We start from the raw sequence: 19,488 nt of genomic DNA on the forward strand, positions 1-19,488 counted from the left end.
GAAGTGCTCGATTTGGGCTACTTCATCCTCATCATAGTTTTCATCCCCTACGGATGGTACCTGTGCACCAAACTCAACAACATCCCATATACTTTTGTGGAGTGAGGTTAGATGAAATCGCATTAAATCACTCCACCTAGCGTAATCTTCACCATCAAAAGTTGGTGGTTTGCCTAATGGGACGGAAAGTAAAGGTGTATGTTTAGAAATGCGAGGGTAGCGTAGGGGAATCTTACTATACTTCTTACGCTCTTGGCGCTTAGAAGTGACAGACGCTGTGTCGGAGCCGGAGGTGGATGTCGATGAAGAATCGGTCTCGTAGTAGACCACCTTCCTCATCCTCTTTTTCTTGTCCCCACTCCGATGCGGCTTGTGGGAAGAGGATTTCTCCTTCTTCTCTTTGTGGTGAGAAGAAGATCTCTTCTCCTTCCCTTTAGAGGAGTCCTTCTTCTTCTCCTTCCTCTTGGTGCGGGACTCTTCCGATGAAGTGCTCCCGTGGCTTGTAGTGGGCTTTTCGCCGGTCTCCATCTCCTTCTTGGCGTGATCTCCCGACATCACTTCGAGCGGTTAGGCTCTAATGAAGCACCGGGCTTTGATACCAATTGATAGTCGCCTAGAAGGGGGGTGAATAGGGCAAAACTGAAATTTACAAATATAAACACAACTACAAGCCGGGTTAGCGTTAGAAATAAAGATGAGTCCGCGAGAGAGGGTGCAAAACAAATTGCTAGCAAATGAAGAGAGTGACACGCGGATTTGTTTTACCGAGGTTCGGTTTTTCGCAAACCTACTCCCCGTTGAGGAGGCCATAAAGGTCAGGTCTCTTTCAACCCTTCCCTCTCTCAAACGGTCCCTCGGACCGAGTGAGCTTCTCTTCTCAAATCAAAACCGAGAACAAAACTTCCCCGCAAGGGCCACCACACAATAGGTGCCTCTTGCCTTGATTACAATGGAGTTTTGATAACAAGAACAAGTGAGAAAGAAAAGAAGCAATCCAAGCGCAAGAGCTCAAAAGAACACGGCAAATCTCTCTCGCTAATCACTAAAGCCTTGTGTGGAATTGGAGAGGATTTGATCTCTTTGGTGTGTCTAGAATTGAATGCCTAGCTCTTGTAAGTGGTTGAGAAGTGGAAAACTTGGATGCAATGAATGGTGGGTGGTTGGGGGTATTTATAGCCCCAACCACCAAACTAGTCGTTCGGTGGGGCTGACTGTCGTATGGTGTACCGAACAGTTTGGTGCACACCGGGCATGTCCGGTGCGCCAGCCACGTCACCAAAGCCGTTGGGATTCGACCGTTGGAGTTCTGACTTCTGGGCCCGCCTGGATGTCCGGTGGCGCACCGGACATGTACTGTAGAGTGTCCGGTGCGCAAGTATGGGCGTTCCTGACGCCTGCGCGCTCTGGCGCGCATTAATTGCTGTTGCAGGCGACCGTTGGCGCGAAGTAGCCGTTGCCCCGCAGTTACACCGGACAGTCCGGTGTACACCGGACATGGCCGGTGAATTGTAGCGGAGCAGCCGCTGTGAATTCCTGAGGCTGCCAAGTTCCAGAGCCGCGTGCTCTTGGAGCACCGGACACTGTCCGGTGTACACCAGACAGTCCGGTGAATTATAGCGCGCCGTCTCTGAAAATTCCCGAGGCTGAGGAGTTCTGCGCGAAGTCCCCTGGTGCACCGGACACTGTCCGGTGCGCCAGACTAGGGAGCCTTTCGGGATGCCTTTAGCTCTCTATTTTGAACCCAACTTTGGTCTTTTTAATTGGCTTGTTGTGAACCTTTGGCACCTGTATAACTTATATACTAGAGCAAACTAGTTAGTCCAATTAGTTGTGTTGGGCAATTCAACCACCAAAATTATTTAGGAACTAGGTGTAAGCCTAATTCCCTTTCACACATTCGTCAGCCAAAGTAAGTACATTCAAGACATACTTAAGAAGTTTGGAATGAAGAATGGCAAACCCATCAAGACACCCATGGGAACCAATGGGCATCTCGACCTCGACATGGGAGGTAAGTCCGTAGATCAAAAGGTATACCGGTCGATGATAGGTTCTTTACTCTACTTATGTGCATCTCAACCGGTTACACTACAGGAAACGCCTAAATTTTCGTAGGCCGATATATTTTCGTCGGCCGGCCCACGAAAATAGAAGGTTATTTTCGTCGGCCCTCGTGACCGACGAAAATTCGGCCTAATTTCGTGGGTCAGGCTGTATGTTCGTCGGTTTGCCGACGAAAATACGAAAGTTATTTTCGTCGGCCTCTAAACCGACGAAAATTGTCTGTATTTTCGTCGGTCTCCTATCGGCCGACGAACATATGTCATTTTTTTCGTCGGCCCCAGCCCGGCCGATGAAAATAAACTTTTAACGGGCAACTATTTTCGTCGGCCTCAATGAGGCCGACGAAAATAGAGGCCGTTATCTTCCATCCCGGCCTTCTCTCTCGTCTCTCACGCGCCCTCTCTCTCGTCTCTCACGCATCCGCCGCCGCCGCCGCAGCTTCAGCCGCGCCGCGCAACCGCCGCCGCGCCGCGCGCAACCGCCGTCGCGCCGTGCACTTCGGAGTTGTGCCGCTGTCGGCTACGAAGAAGGAGCCCCCGCTCCCACCCGCAGACCATATCAAGGTATGTGCAATCCCTTCCACCGTGCTGTTGTTATTACTGCTTGGTGGGATGTAGCGGACTTTGAACAGGTAGACAAAAGGACATGTTCGATGCAAATGCACGCTTATCAGGCATTTGCAAGCACGTATGTGCTTTTCTGTGTTGAAAATCATCAGGTAAGGAGGAAGGATGCACATATCCTCACATGTTTTAGTGTTTGCTTCTGCTTTAGGGATAGCACTGCAACCAGAGAGCCATAAAATTTGAATCTAATAACCCTGTTCCATTCAAAACAAGATATCAGTAAAACTGGTGGTTCTACGTGAATTATCATGGAGAACATAACTTGTTCAGTTGGATAATTCGCACTCTAGCTGTTCAATGCATTGAAATAGGCACCAGAAAAGCAAGGGTTAGCTAGTATATGTGTGGACCCTTTTTTTCTCCCTTCACAGACAAGGCAACAAACACACGCACGCATACACAGATGTACACACACATAATGCTATATGATACACAGTAGACCTAGCACCATGGCAATCATCATTAACAGGTTGGCCTTGACAAAACAAGGAGCCTGCTGCCCTTATCAACTGTACTAGTTTATTTCCCTTTTCGGGGACAGTTCTTTAGTGTTCCCCAGATATGTATTTTTGCAGATTAATCTCTAGCTTGCATTGCAGCTCTAATAACTACTCTAGGAGTATAATAAGACCACTAGCGTGTGACATAATGCATAATCAGGGTTTAGAATAACGAGTAATGTATTCTGTGTTGGCAACCATCGTGTTGTTGTTTTTTGCAGGTTTTAGAAACATCACTTTATAGTGGAGGTGCTGCCGATTTTTTTATTGACAATAGTAATTTTTGTACATAGGTGTTCTTTCGACTTGACCTTCTCCACCGTGTTAGCTGGACTCGTACATTATTCTCAGGTATACATTGTTTTCGTAATTTCGGTTAATGTGTCATTTATTATTTACTATATAGTTATTAGTCACTCGTTCGGAGGGTGATGTCTTTTGTTTAATCTCCGAGATATTTTTTAATGTTTAGAGTTCAGTTTTAATCGTTAACCGTAGCGAACCGTATGCGTCACCCGTTCGGGAACGGCGAACGTCACATTGGCTTGTGAGGTTCGCCGTTCCGGAATTGTCCACGTATTTTGGACAGCCTGAGAGTGTAAGCCGATGCTTGTGATTTGTGACATGTGCCTTACGATTGACGCGGAATTTCGGTTGTGTAACCCAGTTGTTCTCCAACACACCATGTTCAGGCGTGTGCTTGGAGAGCAGCGGGGTTATGCTGCCGAAATTTAGCGACAATCGTAGGCTACACGTCATAAATCACAAGCATCAGCCTACACTCTTGGGTGGGTTTAGGGCCTTTACCTAATAGGGAGTTCACCTAATTAAGCCACGGACGATCGTTGATGTTCTTTGACTTTTGTTTAGCCTTTGAAATGGACGGTGATCGAAGGGTGATGTATGACGGGTGGAGAAAGGATGGGGCACATTCGAATGAATGGATGGGTGTAACAAAGGCTTTTCTTGAGCACGCTTTCAAAGATGCAACTGGTCATCTAGTGAAGTGTCCTTGCAATCGCTTCGAGAACAAGTGGCCTCAGAAGAAGGAAGAAATGGAGAAACACCTTTGCAAAAGTGGGTTTATGCCGAACTACCTTGTATGGTACCGGCATGGTGAGTCTATTAGACACGTTGACGCGGAGGTGGAGCTTGATGACGATCATGATAGGATGGACGATATGTTGCATGATCTTGGTAGGGAGGTTGAAATGAACGCTGAGGAGCCGGGGCAGCTTCCACGTGATGCTCAAGAATTCTTCTGGCTACTCGCCGCGGGAGAAGAGAGACTGCACGAGCACACTCAGATGTCAGTTCTTGGGACTCTCACAAGACTAATGGCGATAAAGTCGAAGCATAACATTTCAAACAGTGCTTACAACGACATCGTCCAACTTATGGGTGAGGTTCTCCCGGAGAATCATAAGTTGCCAAAGAATATGTACTTCGCAAAGAAGATGTTGGCTGGTCTTGGGATGACATATGAGAAGATCGACGTGTGTCCCAACAGTTGCATGCTATTCTTTGAGGAGGATGACAAACTGGACCGTTGTAAGCATTGTGAAGCTTCTAGATATGTCGAGGTGACAAATGATGAGGGTGAATTGGTAGTTACGAAGGTTGCAGCTAAGCAACTTCGTCGGTTGCCCATCATTCCTCGGCTTTCAAGGTTGTTCCTCAACAAGGAAATAGCTCTGCATATGACGTGGCCAAAGAATGGTGTACGTCTCGTCACTGATCCAGACATAATGGTCCATCCGTCGGACGGTGATGCGTGGAAGGCATTTGACGAGTTTGATCCCGAATTTGCAAACGACCCTAGGAGTGTACGGCTTGGTCTATCGACGGACGGATTCACACCTTTCAATACCAGTGCAAGCTCGTACTCGTGTTGGCCTGTCTTCATTGTGCCATATAATCTTCCTCCTGAGTTGGTCAATAAAGAAGAGTTCATGTTCCTTGCACTAGTCATCCCAGGCCCCGAGCATCCAGGGCCAAAGCTGAATATGTTTGTTCGCCCTTTAATTGAAGAGCTGAAACAATTGTGGAGAGGTGTGAAGGCTTATGACAGCCATACTGAAAAGGAGTTTACCATGCGCGCTGCTTATTTGTGGTCAGTGCATGATTTGCTGGCGTATGGAGATTGGTCTGGATGGTGTGTCCATGGTAGGTTGTGCTGTCCCATATGTATGAATGATACGGATGCATTCAGATTGAAGCATGGTGGGAAAGTTTCATTCTTTGATGCTCATCGACGTTGGACTCCATTCAAGCATGATTTCAGGAATTCGCTTACTGCATTCAGAGGTGGAGCCAAAATTAGAAATGGGCCACCAAAGAGGCAAACTGCACCGCAGATAATGGCATGGCATGCTTGTCTGAAGCAAGGAGAAAATGATAGGTTCCAAGGCTACGGGGAGGACCATAACTAGACCCATATTTCATCAATATGGGAGCTTCTGTATGCAAAAGCCTTGATCATGCCGCACAACATAGACTTGATGCACCAAGAGCGTAACGTTGCTGAAAGCATCATAAGCACATGTTTCGATGTGACTGATAAAACGAAAGATAATATGAAGGCAAGAAAAGACATGACTGAAATTTGTAAGAGGCCGATGCTCGAGTTGAAAGTAAGCGATAAAGGGCATGAAAGTAGGTCGCGAGCTGATTACTGCCTCAAGCCGGATGAAAGGAAAGAAATATTTAAGTGGTTGAAGAATCTGAAATTTCTAGATTGGTATGCGGCAAATCTGAAACGGGCAGTCAATCTGAAGACCGGTAAATTGATCGGTTTGAAAAGCCATGACTACCATATTATTATGGAGAGGCTGATGCCCGTGATGTTTCGAGGCTATTTTAAGGATGAGCTTTGGAGCATATTTGCAGAGTTGAGTTACTTCTATAGGGAAGTATGCGCAAAGACGGTATCGAAGAGGTTGATGCAGAAATTTGAGAAAGAAATTCCAATTCTTATTTGTAAATTTGAAAAGGTTTTCCCGCCCGGATTCTTCAATGTGATGCAACATCTAATTGTGCATTTGCCTTGGGAAGCTTTGGTAGGCGGACCAGTGCAATTCAGATGGATGTATCCTATAGAAAGGGCGTTGAAAAAGCTCAGGGCGTCTGTTCGGAACAAGGCTAGAGTCGAAGGGTGTATTGCGGAGGCTTTTGCCCTTAAGGAGATATCTCAATTCTCAACCAGGTATTTCGCTCGAGCCAACAATGTGTTTGCGCCTTCAGTGCGACTTCATGTCGAAAATGAATCACCCCAAAGCACCCTTCAAATTTTTGCGAATCCGGGTAAAGCAGTTGGAAAAGGGAGTGTACGTCACATTGAAGCATCAGATTTGAACACGCTAATGCTATATATGTATAACAATATTGACAGCACACAGGAGGCGTTCGAGTAAGTTTTCCTCATAGTTACGTCCATTTTCTCATCTCATAATTTCTATAGTGTGTAATCTCCATGTTTGTAATATGTCCAGCATGTTTGATGAAGAATGTTGGAAATCTACTAGTAAACCTACGGCCATCCAATTAGAAAATCTTCGACGTGATGGGTTGAAAGGTGGACCAAACTTCGTGCAGTGGTTTCATAATTATGTTAGTAATTGTCGTTCTCTCATTGTCCATACTTAATCTTTGAATTTTGGACTTGGAAGATATAATGCATATACTAATTACTTGTATAGGTTTCCAAAAACTCTGTGCACCCGGACTTGCAACAAATGGCACATACCTCTGTGTCCATCCGAAACTATACTCGCTATGATGTAAATGGATATCGCTTCCGAACCGCGAAATTGGAGAAGAGTCGACCATTGGCAGCCACCACCAATAGTGGTGTGTTGGCAAGTTCATATGTTGACGATGACAAAGTAGTGGACTATTACGGTGTTCTTCAAAACATTGTAGAGTTGATTTTCGATGGCCCCAAAGAACTTAAAGTCGTGTTTTTCGAGTGCGACTGGTTTGATGCTCATAGTGGGACTCGTGTCGACAAGTATGGTAATGTCGAGGTGAAGCATAGCTCTAGGATTCCGAGCAGTATGAGCGATGTTGTCCTTGCAAATCAGGCAAAACAGGTGTACTACCTGCCATATCCTCACCCAAGCCTTAGGGCTTCGTGGGTTGCAATCAAAGTCAACCCACAAGTCGTCGCTCCAGAGAGTGCTGACTACATGAGTACGAGTAGGGACAACGATGATGTTGTTTTTCAACCAGAAGCAGCGTCGAATCAAGACATAGCTCACCGATTCCATGTGACCAATGGAGAAGGACTTGAAAATCTCTGTTGCAATTCAAGCGACTTAATTGAAGAACCTAGGTCAAAGCGCAAACGACCTGTCGTCGTTAGAAGATCAGTAAGGATCCAACGAAATCAAGAGCGTATGAATAAACAACGAGCCGAAGAAGCATCATCGGATGTGGATGACTTTTGATTAGTATGTTTCTTTTAGTTAATCAATTAATCTATGTATTCCAATTTCCACATTATTAATTTTCATATTATTTGTTTCATATACTGTGGTTTGACATTAATTTATCTACAGTTGAACATGTTCAAGCATAGGAGATCGAGGAGGAGTGGGGGCAGCGCGGCCAGCGAGGACAGCTCGGGCAGTGGGCTTTTTCAGGGCACCTCACAGAGCCGACAGAGGCAGCAGCAACTTCTCGACTGTCTAGACGAAGTGCAGGGTGAGGAGGGTGAGAAGGAGACTCCTCAGCAGGATGCTCATGTGCAGGGTGAGGAGGGTGAGCAGGATGAGGAGGTTGACCCAATGGGGGCAGGCAGCGCGGGCGACGCGTCAGATGGTTCTACGTCCTTCAGGTATTATTATGCATATTAGTTTAATTGATATTAGTTTCTAATCATTTCATCATATTGAATTTACTTGTATACTTAGGTATAAGAAGAGCAATGCGCTTGGTCCGAGACCTGCCGAGAGGAGGCTCATCCGGCCGCATGGAGAATGGTGGGGCTTATTTCTGTTGTGTTAATTTTTTAATGTGAACGTGATTGCACTAGTTTACTTGTTTTATTAATTTTTGTAGGTCATGGGAAGACTTGACTTGGGACGATACAGGCAGACGTCCCAAGGTGAACGCGGTGTTGGGTAGCCTCTGTCGCTTCTACTACCCTGGCATGGTGGAGCTCAATGGCGAGAGGTTCGCGGCTATGCAGTGGGCTAACTGGGGTCTAAAGGACTATGTCGAGCCAGGGGAGTCAGGGGAAAGCAGTAGCGGAGGGGGAAGTTCAGAAAAAAAACGAAGGACTTGTCAGGTGGCTGTGTGGGACGAGTTCTGGGTGAGTTTACTTTCGTATATAAGCAATTCATTGAATTATTGCTTCTCCTAATCTTACTTTAACTTAACTTCTCCATTGATATGTAGGGGAGGTTCCAATTGCCGGATGACATCGAGGAGGATCAGGCTCAGTGGACACGTGTGAAGAGGCACTTTCGGAAGTGCGCTGATAAGATAATCAAGGATGCCATGTACAATGCTCGCATCGCGGCCGTCAACTACTACTACAAGAAGATAAAGGGTCAGAAAATGAGCAAAGCATTAGGGGCCAATGAGATCTACCTCACAAAGGAGCAGTACCTGGAGAGCGTTGTGGATTGGCTGTCGAAGGACATGGAAGCCTGGAGGTGGTTGGCTAAGAGATGGGCGTCGCCTGAGTGGATTGCAGAGTCCAACAAGCACCGTGCCAACCGTGGCACTGAAGGACCGGGGCACAGGTACGGCGCCGATGGACACCTTGGTACCGCACGCCGCATGGTAAGTATATAAATTAAACTTGTATGTTACATCTATGAAAATTATATGGTTTAACTCTTCTTTTTCATGCAGGAAGCTGAAAGTGGAGTTTCTCCAAGTTTTATGGAGGTTTACGTCCGTGGTCACCGTGGCCCTGATCCGGCGAACCCTGATGTGCTATGCAGTGAGGCGGCAAGGGAGAAAATGGTAAACAAGTTTGTATTTACGAATTAAATTGCATGTTTTGTGTTTAACTCCAACTCTAACTTTCTTTGCAGAATGCATATGGGGAGGAAATGACTCAACGCCATGGGCCTGACTTCGACTGGATGCATTCAGACTTAGATGCCTCGGCGTTGTACCACAGTGGTGGGGGTAGAAAGCATGGCAGGTGAGGTGTTTGTGTTTGATTCGACGATTTCATTAACAAGAATGTGTCCACTTAATGGCTCAACTATGTGTATCATGCAGGTTTGCCTTTGGCACCGGCGTTGTGGAATATAACAGGACAATAGGTCAAGGGAAGGCATCGTCTTCGGGAGGGAGTTCTCGCTCCTCCAGGTCTGCTCGAGAGGCTCAGCTGGAGGAGGAGACTCGGGCAGCACAGGAGCAGGCTCGAGCAGCACAGGAGCAGGCTCGAGCAGCGCAGGAGCAGGTTGGACAGCTGACGCAATATATGGCTTCTTATTTTCAGGTAATCCGTCTATCTCATCACGTGTCGTCGTTGAATTCAAAGTATAATGTTGTGATTCTAACGTTGCATCCATTTGCAGGAAATGACTACTCGACTCGGCCCTGATATGAACTTGCCCGCTTTTCGCCCTCCCCAGGTAACACTATCTGAACACTTCAATTCCATAGCAACTCTTTTTTTATTATCAAAAATGGCTCGCAGGCACAAGGATGGGGACAGTGGCCAGGACAAGCTCCAGCGTCGCAGCCACAGTGGACCGGTGTTGGGTGGACGCAGGCACCTCCAGGCACTTGGACGCCTCCACCCCAAGGATCGCAGCCAGTCCCGGGATGGGTGCCACCGGTCTCCCAGCCACCGGCGGGCTCTCAGCCATTTCAAGCGTGGATGGCACCGCCACCGATGGGGTGGGTGCCACCACCTATGGGGTGGCCAGCATAACAGTACTCGTGGATGCATGGACAACCTCCTCCTCACCATGGATCACAGATGACGTTCCATGTTTAGTTTTATGCAAATATTGACCAAACACAGCAATGTATATGTATACAGCCTTATTTGAATGATTGATGAATTGCAGGGTTCAGCGTCACATGCTCATGGATCGGAGGGTGGTGTCAACGTCCAAGACTTCCTCGTCCATGGTGCTGGAGGGAGTGGCCACCTTCCTGGTGGCGGAGGAGGGAGTGGCCAAAACTCCCACAGCCCGCCGGAGTGATCAGTGAGGAGTGAGTAGTGAGTAGTTAGTAGCTTATGGACTTATGGACTAGAGTTTTGTGAATTGTGTATTTGAATGGACAATGGACTTTTGGACTTATGGATACTCTGTGAATGTGTCTAGACTTATGGACTCTAGACTTATGGATACTTTTAAACACAGCTAACTAGAGTTTATGTATATGTGAATGTGTTTTGTGAATTATGTATTAGGCTTGTGAATCTGTATATGTGAATTGTGATATTGTGTATATTGCTGTGAATTATTAATAGGTGCAGAAAAATCTGTTTTGGGGGGGGGGGGGAACCATCAATTTTCGTCGGCCTCGGTGGTGGCCGACGAAAATATGTCCCCAGGCTATTTTCGTCGGCCACACCTAGGCCGACGAAAATATCCTGGAATATTTTCGTCGGCCACCTAGGCCGACGAAAATAAATGGTCGCCTGACTATTTTCGTCGGCCTTGAGCAAACCGACGAAAATAGGTGATTTTCGTCGGTACCGACGAAAATAGATGCTTATTTTCGTCGAACTTATTTTCGGCGGCTATTTTCGTCGGCCTGCCGACGAAAATACTATATTTTCGTCGGTTTAGGCTTATTTTCGTGGGTTTTTGGCCCACGAAAATTTAGCCGTTTCCTGTAGTGTTATTATGCTTTCTATATGCATGTGTGCAAGGTTCTAGGCAAATCCTAAGAAAGTTCACCTTAGGGCCATGAAAATAATCATGCGATATTTAGTTTACACTCCTAAGTTTGGGCATTGGTACCCCAAGGGATCTACCTTTGATCTAATTGGGTATTTTGATGCCGATTATGCCGGATGTAAAATTGATAGAAAGAGCACATCAGGGACTTGTCAGTTTCTGGGAAGATCCCTGGTGTCATGGGCTTTAAAGAAACAAAACTCTGTAGCTCTTTCCACCGCTGAAGTCGAGTATATTGCTGCAGGACACTTGCAATTTCTTTGGATGAGGCAAACCCTCAAGGACTTTGGCTACAAATTGAGCAAAGTCCCTCTCCTATGTGATAATGAGAGTGCAATCTGCATGGCGGACAATCCCGTTGAACACAGCCGCACTAAACACATAGACATCCGGTATCACTTTCTGAGAGATCACCAACAAAAGGGGGATATCAAAATTGCTTATGTGAGCACCCACAACCAATTAGCCGATATCTTTACCAAGCCACTAGATGAGAAAACCTTTAGCAAACTTAGGAATGAGATAAATATACTTGATTCTCGAAATTTTGATTGAAACATTGCACACATAGCTCATGTATATACTTTGATCATGTCTCTTTCATTTGGTACAAATGCATATTTCTTATTCTTCTTGTGTCAAGGCTAAGACTAATGTGCTTTCAAGTATATTTCTATAATTAGTCTTAGATTGAAAGGGAAATGGGGTTTTCGGCAAAGACAAGGCTTCCACTCCAACTCTGACGGTATCATTTACCTTTTGTCGTTACTCCTACAACTCTCCATTGGTATAACCCTTCACTCATATTCATTTTACCATTTGGGAGAAAATGTCAAAAGGGTTCTCAAGTTCTCCATTTTTGGCGATTAATGCCAAAGGGGGAGAAAGGATTAGCCCAAAGAAAAAGGACCGCACCATTATTTCAAAATTTTGGTATTTGAGCTTATTTCAATTGGATTTGAGTTAAGCCCCAAAATGAATTTTTCATTAGTGTATTTTCAAATTGGTATCTAATTTTCAATTGACATGTGAAAGTAAGATATCAATTGGTATCTACTTCAAAACCCCCTTGAAAGCTAAGAGGAGAATTCATTCAGGGGGAACCTTTATTTAGTCAAAGGAAAAGCATTTGAAATAGGGGGAGGAATTTCAAATCTTAAAAATGCTTCTTGCAATCGTATTCCTATACCTTTGACTATTTGCAAAAGATTTTGAAACGATTTTTCCAAAAAGATTTGCAAAAACAAACAAGTGGTGCAAATGTGGTCCAAAATGTTAAATAAAAGAAAAGCAATCCATTCATTCTTAGTCATATGTTTAAAGTCTTTAACCTATGCACATCTATCTCAATTGCAAACTAGTTACTTTCTGCACTCCATATTTGCTTTGGTTTGTGTTGGCATCAATCACCAAAAAGGGGGAGATTGAAAGGGAAATAGGGTTAACTATTTCCTATAATTGATTTTGGTGGTTGACATCCAACACAAACCACATGGACTAACTAGTTTGTCAAGATATCATCTATTACAGGTGCATAAGGTTCAACACAAACCAAGAAAGAATTTAATTAGGGGACACAATTTATTTGGAGCAAAAAGGACTTGAGTGTGCTGATTTTTGGTGCACCGGACACTGTCTGGTGTGCACCGAACACTGTCCGATGCACTAGGCCAAGCGCCCTGCAAACCAGCCACTCTCAGGAATTCCAGGGCAGCCTCCGCTATATTTCACCAGACTGGCAGGTGTGCCACCAGACTGTCTGGTGAGCCAGCGGAGCAACGGCTAACTGGCGCCAACGGTCGACTGCAAAAGCGCTCTGCGGTGAACAGTGCCTCAGCAGAAGTCAGAGCGCAGAAGTCAGAGGGCACTGGACTATCCGGTGTGGCACCGGACTGTCCGGTGCAGCTAGAAGACATACGTCTCCAATGGTCAACTGCTAAGAACCCTAACGGTTGCGCTGATGTGGCGCGCACCGTACAGTGCACAGTGGCTATCCGGTGGCGCAACGGACTGTCCGGTGCGCCCATTGCCAGCAGTCCTTGCCAACGACTAGGAAGTGGTTAGGGGCTATAAATACCCCCAACCACCACATTCATTGGAACCCAAGCATTCTGAACATCCCATTCATTGCAAGAGCAAAAGACTTCACTCCTAGACACATTCAATAGATCAAATCCTCTCTAAGCCTCTAAATCAACTCAATTCCATTAGGGACTTGAGAGAGGGTGTTTTGTGTTCTTTTGTTGCTCTTGTCGCTTGGATTGCCTTCTTCCTTTCTCATTTCTTTTCTCAAGTGATTTGTAATGCTAAGCAAGAGACACCAAGTGTGTGGTGATCCTTGCAGGGTCTAAGTGACCCGTGTGATTAAGGGAAGGCTCACTCGGTCTAAGTGACCGTTTGAGAGAGAGAGAGGGAAAGGGTTGAAATAGACCCGACCTTTATGGCCTCCTCAACGAGGATTAGGTTCTTTGGAACCGAACCTCAGTAAAACAAACCATTGTGTCTACTCGATTTGATTCTCGCTTGATTTGTTTGCACTCTTTCCTCTCTCTAACGTTTCCTTGCTAGTATTAATTTGAGTTGGCTTCCATACGTCATCCGCATCCTTTGAGCAACTCTTAGCAAGAGAAACAATCTTTTGGACTTGAATTTAATTCTAACGCTAACACCGGCCCTAGTGTGTGTTTAAGTTTATAAGTTTCAGGTTTTGCCTATTCACCCCCCCTCTAGGCGACTTTCAAGTTCTTACTAGACATTGTCATTAAACTACACATTTTTATATGCATTGGTAGATTACAAAAGTTGCTCTTTGAGAGCCATTCCTAGAAACTACAGTTATGCTACCCTATATCTACTTGGCGAGGCGGCGGCGCTTCGACGATGAAAAGATGGCCTCATCACCGCCATCATCTCGTCATCCTCATCATTGCTTTTGTTGTCCTCCTTGTCATCGTCCTCTGAGCCCCCACGCCTGGCACGCTCGAGGCCTCGGAGGTAGGGTCGCTCCTTGGGCTCCATGCCCTCGAAGTCGGTCGGGTAGGCCTCCTCTGGAGGCACCCCCTCTGACGAATCCTCGTTGTCACTCCAACCAATGCTGGAGGACTCATCTCTCTCGGAGTCGCTAAAGGAGTTACGGGGCAGATGATCCTTCTTCTTCTTCCCTCTATCGGCCATGGTGTTTTCAGTTGGAAGAATGGGATTTTTGGGAAAGAGTAAAAGGAAGTGTGAAGAGATAGATGTCAATGTGGTGAAAGAGATGTGATGCTTTATTATGAAGAAAGGAATGTGATGCTTTGTATTCCTGATTGTTAACACTTGTGTCACAAGGGAAACATAATGATCGTGGTTCAACTCCTAAGTGAAAGTCGCCTAGAGGGGGGTGGATAGGTGGAAACTAAAATTTATAAACTTAAAGCACAACTACAAGTCGGGGTTAGCGTTAGAAATAAATCCGAGTCCAAAAGAGAGGGGAAAACAAATCAAAAGCAAATGAAGTGGATGACACGATGATTTGTTTTACCGAGGTTCGGTTCTTGAGAACCTAATCCCCGTTGAGGTGGTCACAAAGACCGGGTCTCTTTCAACCCTTTCCCTCTCTCAAACGGTCACCTAGACCGAGTGAGCTTTCTCCTTAATCAAATGGGTCACTTTAGGGATGAAAACGGTACGGCAAAATCCTGTACCGATCGACACCGTATACCGGATAAAATGTCTGTTTACCATATTCCCAGGAAAAAACAGTAACGGGAAAAAATATAGGAAAATCTAGCGGTTACGGGAACGATAACAGGTGAACGATTTTCCTGATCGTTTTTGCGGATCCTGTATTTTACCGGGACAATTCCTGTCGGTATTCGTGTAAACAGCAGTCATAGAATATTAGAATGACAGGAACATCAGAACATGCCATGGCCACCAATCTGCCTTGTGCCCATACGTATATAGCCCATACGCAATTACCGAATTACGCATACAGCCCATACGGGAAAATGCCTGCTACAGCCCATACGCATACAACCCATCTGTCCATGAGTCCATCAGAAATTCTCAAATTCAGAACATGAAAATCAACGCAGAAAACTTAAGCAAATAAAAACCCTAACCTACGGCCAACATTTTACATTTATTGTTGTGCGTGGCGGCGTTGCTCCCTGCCGTCCCTGGCTCCCAGTCCGGCAGTCCCTGCCTCCCTGGTACGTGCTCTCTCTCCTTCTCTCGTCAACTACGGTTCTCTCGTGTTGGACTGCTGGTGCTCTGCGCTTGCTTCTCAGTTCTCACTCCTCTCTCTCGACTCTCATGCTCCGGCGTCCGGCCGCTGCTTGGCTGCTTCGTGGGCCCTGGCGGTGGCGGTGCTCGATGTCCCACATCCAGGCAGGCATTGGCCGACGGGCGCTCGGCTGCAACCTGCACTGCACGACAAGGCAACAAGGAACCACCAGCGTCCGGCGCGACGCCACCTCCCACCGTCTAACCGACAGCACCACCCATCAGGCCATCGCCCTCACAATCCCACGACCATCGCAGCAGCAGCCTCAGAGTTCGATCGATGGTTCCACCCAAGAGACCTGCTTCACCTTCAGGCTATGGCTCATCAGCAGCTAAGCGTGTTGCTGCCATTGCCATGTCCCTGGAGCCACCGCCACCGCCTTCACTACCTGTGGTGAATAGTAGCACGCTTCCTCCAATTCCAACACAAGGCATATAACTTATGACTGATTTTTCTAATTTAGGATTTTGGTTGTGCTGGTGATTTTCAGCATATACCTGCTTTTTATAAAATGCTTGTGCTTCACTGATTCACTCTGTCCAACAATTATAGTCATTGAATCTTGTCTTTGCAGGTTGTAAGAGGGCTATGTCAGCAAGTGGAAGTCCAAGTCTAGTTCAGGATTTAGGCCTGTGTTTGTCTAGTGTCACTGCAACTCCAAATCCCAGCTCATCGATAGGAATAGATCTAAGCACTTTACCAAGTGATGTCGCTGCTGGTTCAATGAGTGCCAACGGAAAACAAGTGCAGGGACAAGTAACTGATAATGCAAATGTTATAGCTGTTGATGGGGATGAGCCTTCTGGAAAGAGGTCTAAAAAGTGTACATCAGATGTTTGGTAGTACTTCACGAAGCACAGAGTAAGCATTGAGGATAATGGGAAATCATATGTGCAGATGTGGGCTCATTGTAATTTCCCTAAGTGCAAACACAAGGGTAGATGTGAGAGTAATTATGGAACAACAGGATTTTGGTCCCATCTAAGGACATCACATAGTATAGTAAAGGGACAACAACAACTCAAAGTGGAAAAAGGCAATGACAACAACATCATTGCTGTGCAACCTTACAAGTATGATGAAGAAGCTAGTGTGAGGAAGTTCTACTTGGCTATTGTGATGCATGAGTACCCATTCAACATAGTTGATCATGAGTACTTTGTTGACTTCATTAAATCCCTACGTTCTAGCTTCCCAATCAAGTCTCGTGTTACCATTAGGAAAGAAATTCTAAACATGTATTTGCAAGAAAAAGAGAAGTTGTATGCATACTTTAAAACTGTTCCCTGCCGATTTAGTGCCACAACGGACATGTGGACATCAAATCAGAACAAGTCCTACATGTGTATCACTGCACATTGGATAGATGATAACTGGTCAATTCAGAAAAGGATTATCAACTTTGTGCATGTACAGGGACGCCATACTAGTGCAAAACTATCAGAGAGCTTCACTGAACTAATGGTTAAGTGGAACATTGACAAGAGAATGTTTTCTTTAACTTTAGACAATGCAGCAGCCAATGAAGTAGCAGTCAAAGATATAATTGTTGATCTCAATGCCAATGGTAACGAAAATTCTTCATTAGTATGTGATGGTTTGTTCTTTCATGTAAGGTGTGCTTGCCATATTCTGAACCTAGTTGCAAGGGATGGACTAAGTGTAATTGCACCCACAATTGAGAATATAAGGCAATTAGTGCTTGCTGTGAAGGGATCTCCATTGCAATGGGATGAGCTAATGAAACGAGCAGCTGAGTGTGGATTGGATACAAAAAAGGGCCTCTCTCTTGATGTTGCAACCAGGTGGAACTCAACCTATATGATGATACGAGATGCTTTATATTACAAGGCTGCATTCATGAGGCAGAAATCATCTGATCGTCGTAGGTATGAGAAAATCACCCCCTCTCCTAGTGAATGGGCCATGGCATACAAATTGTTTCAATGCTTAAAGAAGTTCTATGATCTCACTGAACTTTTCTCTGGTACTTTATATCCAACTGCCAATATGTTCTATAGAGGGTTCTGTGAGATAAAACTTTTGCTTGATGATTGGTATATTAGTGGAATATTACTATTAGTGCAATGGCTGGCTCTATGAGTAAAAAGTTTGAAAAATACTGGAAGAAATTTTGTACTACACTTGCTATTGCCTGCATTTTTGATCCACGGTACAAGAGGAGGCTTGTAGAATTCTATATGAGGAAATTCTATGGCAATGATTCTCAGTCTCATGTTGATGGACTTGTTAATGTTATTAAAAAACTATATTAGTTCTATGCTAGTTCAACTCCATCTACAAGGTCTAGGACCAAAGGTACATCAGAGGAACCTATTACTGTCACTGATGTAGCAGATTTATTAGTGGATAAGGATAACAATGATGATGAACTAGACAAATATTTATATGCATTAAATGGAAACGATGGGGCTGACTTGAATGAGCTAGAGAAGTATATGGCAGATCCACCTTTGAGGTTTAGTGGTACCGGGAACTTTGATATTTTATCATGGTGGAAGAACCAGATTGAGTATCCTATCATGGCTCAGATTGCTCGTGACTTGCTCGCTGTACAAGTATCAACTGTTGCTTCAGAGTCTGCTTTTAGTTCCGGTGGACGTGTAGTTGATACTTTTCGTAGTCGTCTTGATCCTGAAATGGTTGAAGCATTGATATGCACAAAAGACTGGGTTGCTTCAGAAAGAAGAGGTATTCTTGTTGGTTTTGTGAGTTTGGTTGCTAGTCTATACTAATTATGCTGGCTGATTTTTGACTGTTTTTTTTTAATTTACAGATAGTAAGATTGGTTCAATTGTCTGTGATCTTGATATGATAGAGATGCTTGCTTCAATACCAAAGTTTGAGGTACACATAAGACAATGTTTACCTTCAATATACTTTTTCTATCCAAGTTGCTCAATTGATTACAAAAAATGCATGTACTTTGCAGCTTGCATCTCTTTTCAGCTTGTTGTTTAACTTTGATACTCATTTTAAATTCATGGTTTCATGTTGATAACTTATAGGATGACCAAGTGGCACATAGTGATGAAGAGGGGCTGTTGGGCACTGATCTCTGAGGCAAATGATTGATGACCATTAACCAAATAGAAATAGGAGTACGTTGTAGGCAAGTTCGCAAGTGGCAGTACGCAGGACTGCAACAGGAAACTTATTTATTGAGTTTAGAACTTAGATGCTGGTAATGTTGCAGACCTATATTATCTCTATCCGGCCACCAAAACATATTTACTTGTGGCTGTAATGTTGCAGACTTGCACCAATTAAGTTAGAAACTTTATAACTATATTGTTCTGTGGCAACTTTGGCTGAAAATGTTGCTTTATGTTTGGTGTAATGTTGCCATAATATGTCTGTTGAATTATTTATCTGTTCTAATGATGCATGCTTAACTTTAATGGCAACATGTTGACCAATTAACTATATAATAATGGTTGCATTTGTTGGTGTTTCCGATTTTAATTACCAGTTTTCAACCGTTTTCGATGTGTTTCCGATCATTTATATCGTTTCCCGTCATTCCGTTAATCCCAGTTTCGTTTTCCCGATCGGCATTACCATTTTCGATCCCGATTTTGTTTTTAAATATGGATTTGAAAGTGGTTGGAGGTTTTTCCCAATCGTTTTCATCCCTAGGTCACTTAGACCCCACAAGGACCACCACACAATTGGTGTCTCTTGCTTTGATTACAAGTGCTTGAAGAACAAGAATGGGGAAGAAGAAAGCGATCCAAGAACAAGAGCTCAAAGAACACGAGCAAAACTCTCTCTCTCTAGTCACTAGGCGTTAGGAGTGTATTTGGGACTTGGAGAGGCTTTGGTTCTTTTGAATTGTGTCTTGTATTGATTGCACTAGCTCTTGTATTGATTGAGATGTCTGAAAAACATGGATGCCTTGGAGTGGTGGTGGTTGGGGGTTATTTATAGCCCCAACCACCAATTCAACCGTTGGGGAGGTTGTCTGTCGATGGGCGCACCGGACAGTCCGATGCGCCAGCCACGTCACCCAACCGTTAGGGTTCTGACGGTTTTGACCGTTGGAGCTCTGACATCTTGGGGCACCCGGCAGTCCGGTGCCGCACCGGACAAGCACTGTTCACTGTCCGGTGCGCCTTCTGGCGGCT

General features: G+C 45.0%; 1 pseudogene; it reads left to right on the top strand.

The window, feature by feature from the left end:
- Positions 1-13,257, top strand: part of LOC109942820 (uncharacterized) — a 28,322-nt pseudogene extending 15,065 nt beyond the window's left edge.
- Positions 13,258-19,488: the final 6,231 nt, after the last annotated feature.

Source organism: Zea mays, chromosome 10, assembly GCF_902167145.1.
Source record: "Zea mays cultivar B73 chromosome 10, Zm-B73-REFERENCE-NAM-5.0, whole genome shotgun sequence".
Lineage (NCBI taxonomy): Eukaryota > Viridiplantae > Streptophyta > Magnoliopsida > Poales > Poaceae > Zea > Zea mays.